The sequence below is a fragment of the Asparagus officinalis genome, chromosome 2 (genome assembly GCF_001876935.1).
Source record: "Asparagus officinalis chromosome 2, Aspof.V1, whole genome shotgun sequence".
Lineage (NCBI taxonomy): Eukaryota > Viridiplantae > Streptophyta > Magnoliopsida > Asparagales > Asparagaceae > Asparagus > Asparagus officinalis.
Genome location: NC_033795.1, coordinates 68,735,506 through 68,740,334, shown reverse-complemented (window position 1 = coordinate 68,740,334; position 4,829 = coordinate 68,735,506).

Below are 4,829 nucleotides of genomic sequence, written 5' to 3'. Positions count from 1 at the left end.
CGTGTTGGTGGTGGCTTCTTCTCCACCTCCTTTTGCAGCTTTCTACGGGCTTCCTGAGCTTGAGCCCGTGCCTGCGCTGACATCGCGCGGCGCTTGTGAATGCGTTCCTCGAGCGTCGAACGGTTTCGTTTGACGCGGACCCATTCTCTCTTTGGCGGCTTGGAAGAGTCGCCGTTCATTGGTGGTCGAGGCTGTTTGCCTCTTCTGTTCTTCAACTCCGCGTGGTAGCGGAATCCGTCCGTAGACTCCATCGCCTTAGCGAATTGCCGCGCAAGGCGTTGACGACGCCTCTGGCGGGCTCTCTTTGAGAGAGTCACAACGCCCTGAACAGTAGAGGCGTTGGCGGGAGTTGGGTTGACCTGATTGGAGGTCGGTGGAACTTCATTTGACGCAACTTCGGCGTCAGTTGGGTTGAGAGCTTCGTGGGCTTCCCGAGCAGCTTCAAACCAACGAGCTTTTCTCCCGGAGGAGAACTTCTTGGACTTGCGGGGGGAGATAGAGCCGGACGAGGACACGTACTCCTCGAACTTGGCTTGGTCGAACTCGTACTCGACCTCCTCCACGACCGGGATTGCAATCCGCGGCTGCGACGCATCGATCTCGTTGGCGAGATCGTCGGCTCCCACTGTGGTCGCCAGATTGTTCGCGTGGAAAACTGTTTTCTTTTTCATTGATATGATTGTCATCTTGGGTTACAAAGATCCGGTCTTTTATAGATCCGGTTACAACTAAATCAAAGAAAAAAATAAAAATTACAACTTTCCTCTTGTGAACAAATCGCAAGCTCCTGTTTTGCGGTTGCTTGCTTGTGTGGGTTCTTTGCCAACGCCGGGGTTAATCCGTGGACCACCGCGCGATCTAGATCCGGTCGGATCTACACGAGTATGCGGGTATTATTCCACGAAGGGAATAATAGCCGGGAGGGATTAATCCACCAAGGGAATAATCGCTCAGATCTCGAGATCTAAGACCAAGCTTAGATCTGGAGTGTAGTCTCGTGTAGATCTCAGATCTGTTCTTTCTTCCTCTCGAGATCCTGCCTTTTCTGACGTGGATGGTCGCCGAGGATCAGATCTGAATGTGCAAGTCTTCTGGTCTTCAAGCTCCGAGTTCACTCTTCAATCCGGCAGAGTTTCGGCTCTTGAAAGTTCGACCCCTGAAAATGAACATCTCTAGGCCTATTTATAGGCTCTGCCACCGAGCCACCTCAAGGTGGCTCGGCTAAGGCCGAGCCACCTTGAGGTGGCTCGGCTTTGGCCGAGCCCCCGCGGGCGGTGTTTTCCGACTTTTTCGAGTCGTTTTCCGTTGGTTCCGGTTCTGTCCATGATTCGGTTGATTGAGACTATGATTGGTTGATCTGATTTGGCAGTAAGTTGGATTCCTGATTTGGCAGTAAATCCGCTTCTGAGTTCGAGTCCGAAATTGATCTTGATTCGATCGTGATTCCTCCGAGTCCGCTCTCGGTTGGATGACTCGTTGATTCCTCAACTCATTAGCTTGATTCTGCACGCGGGTGGATGCATTCCGTCGCTTCTGTGCGATTCGTCGATCTCGTCGCCTCGTTGGTTCGTCGGTTTGTGCCGAGCTATGCTAGGGGACCTATAAGCAATTTTATATGCCTACAACACACAGCACCAAACGGCGAAATCCTATGGGTTCATCCTGATCTAATTGAAGACGAACAATGGATGACTTCCTCGAGAAGAAAAGGCAAAGGCAAGTCCTGCAATGCTACATCTGCAATCTTCGAAGAGGATGGCGACGAAGCTCCTACCTTTCCGCTCTCCAAAGAAGAACAGGAAGCTTTCGCCACTAGAAGCGGAAATGAATATCACTACAATTATCCGCCACCTAGTGAGCAGGGGGTGAATAAATGGGGACCAGCCAAAACTCTCACAGAAATAGGGGTGATTACGAGTCCCACACCGGGTAAAGAAGCTCTACGACAGCCGGTGAATAAACCAAAAGAGAAGAACCCCCAGGAGGTGCAGAATCCGAAGCAGTCTCGTTTCAGCCGCCCGAATGGAAGAGACAAATCGGAAAGCTCGAACGCTCCGCGCAGCTTCGATATTATGGCGCAACTAACCAACATTCCAGCACGGATAACGCTGTATGAGTTACTGCGGTTATCCAAGGAAACCAGGGAGGCCCTGCAAGAAGCTTTAGCCAATTCCGAGGTATTTTTGACTCAAGTCAAGCCGGTGCCTGAAAATCCAGAACCGCTGAGTCAACAATGCAATATAGCGACTAAGAACCTTCCCTGCATTACTTTCACCAAGGAAGATATGCAGACGAAGAATTCGAACCACGATCGACCGCTATATTTCATCGGATACATTGGCTCCAGCAAAGTCAACCGAATCCAAGTGGATCCGGGTTCTGCTGTGAGTATTATGCCGCTTCGCTTGATGCATTTCCTCGGAATTCCAGTTAGCAAGTTGGCGTCTACAGGCACTGTTATCTACGGATTCAACACTAGTGGGTCAAGACCCTTGGGTAAGATCCGGGTAAAGTGTCAAATGGGGAATTTGAAGACAGAAGTCACGTGCTATGTGATTGATGCCGAGACTTCGTACAACTTACTATTGGGTCGACCTTGGATCCATAGTAATGTTATAATTCCCTCTACTCTCCATCAGTGTTTGAAGTATGTCGACACTGACAATGAGGTTAAGACGGTGGTCGCGGATAAGCAACCATTCAAAGGGTATGAGAATTATTTCACCGATTCTCTCCTTTATGGTAATGAATCCGATACTGAACCATCGGCCCAAGGCACAGACAGCGGAGAAGAAGCTGATTCTGAAGCCGGATTCGATTACGATGGTGGTTTTGTTTTAAATGACATTGTACCCTTTGTAATCAATCTGGACGATGAACAATCGTCAGATGGAGGTTGTAACTGGCAACTTGCCGATATTGAAATAAAAGATGATTTAGAGTACTCCTTGTCCCTTGATGATGTGATAAAAGAGCTGTATGATAATCCTGAGTTGTATATGCCGATCCGATCGTCCTATGTAACAAAGGAACGCCTCCAGCATTCTTTCGGAACAACCATGGTCATCCCGAACAAAGTAAGAGGCGCTAAAGAAGTGATTTACGGTAAAGGAAAAAGCTCTCCGTTACCAGATCATTTCCTAAGTGAAGACGAAGATGATGACAAACCTGGTCGACATCTATCCAAGTATAGTCCAGAAGCGCGCAAGCTCATGGAAAAGCAGGGCTACGATTTCACACTCGGAGAAGGTTTATACTTCGATCGAGGTCCTCGTAATCCAGCCAAAGCAGTATATGTACCAAAAGGTAAACCTGAGGATTATTATAAATATGGGCGAGGCTTAGGTTATGTTTCATCAGATGACGAATGTGGTTGGCAAATTATCGATCAAATTGCTAACAAAGCCAAGAAGGGATACTCTCCCGATGCTTCAGAGTGGGACTCCGATACAAGTCTGGGAGAAGTTTTCAAAGCCCTAATGGCAAATATGGCTACAGCTGATCCATCCACCATGGAAGACGACGATCAAATGCCAACATGGGAAGACCCGTGGGTTCACCATCTGAATATGCAATATGGCGATAGGTTCGAGCAAAGAGAACCACCCACTGAAGATAAAATAGTCCAGATTAACATGGGTGATGAGGCCAACCCAAAGCCTATATTCATCAGCGACAGTCTTCCCCCAGATGAGAAGGAGGAATTGATTGCTCTCATCAGGGAATATATCGACGTCTTCTTTGAGAGAATGTCTTTCATGGATGGGTTTTCAGGATATAACCAAATCAAGATGCACCCAGATGATGAGAAGCATACAGCGTTCAGAACGCCCCTCGGTGTATTTTGCTACACGGTGATGCCATTCGGTCTAAAGAATGCAGGCGCCACGTATCATCGAGCGATGACAAAGATTTTCCAAGAACATCTCAGGAAAACTGTCGAATGCTACGTCGATGATTTGGTTGTGAAAAGTCGTAACAAAGAAGATCACATCAAGGACTTGAAGACGATGTTCGATCTCATGAGGAGTCATCAATTGAAGATGAACCCCACTAAATCATTCCTTGGTATGTCCAGCGGAAAATTCCTTGGATTCGTCGTCACCACTAAAGGTATACATATCGATCCTGCTACTCAGAGGATTGCAAGGGTGTTTAGCTTACATCCGGCGGTTCATCTCAAACCTTTCTGGGAAGTGCCAACCATTCTCTAAGCTAAACAAGAAAGGAGTGTCATTCATCTGGGACGACGCCTGCCAAAAAGCATTCGAAGATATCAAAACATATCTGACGAATCCTCCTATTCTCGTTGCACCGAAATCGGGTAAACTGTTCTTGATTTACATCAATCCGATGAACCATTCGATAAGTGCTTTACTAGCACAAGACGACGATAACGGTCACGAACAGGCAGTTTATTACCTAGGTCGGACCTTGGTAGGCGCGGAGTCTCGATATCCGATGATTGAGAAAGAATAACTCGCGTTAGTATTTGCAATGCAAAAGATGCGGCATTACTTGGTGGGACAGACGATTTACGTCATTTCCAACGTGAATCCAGTACGGGTATTTATGACGCAACCGGCCTCTATGAATTGGCGGTTAGCGAAGTGGGCCCTTCTCTTATCCCAGTATGATTTGCACTTCAAACAGCAGAAGTCAATCAAAGGGCAGGCGATTTGTGATCTTTTGGCGGCAAACCCGACCACAGATACGGCAGAAGTATATGATGACTTGCCGGATGAAACCCACGAGGTTAACACCACGTCGCACCAGCAAGTATGGCAATTATACTTTGATGGTGCCTCAAGGGCAGTTAATAAAATAAT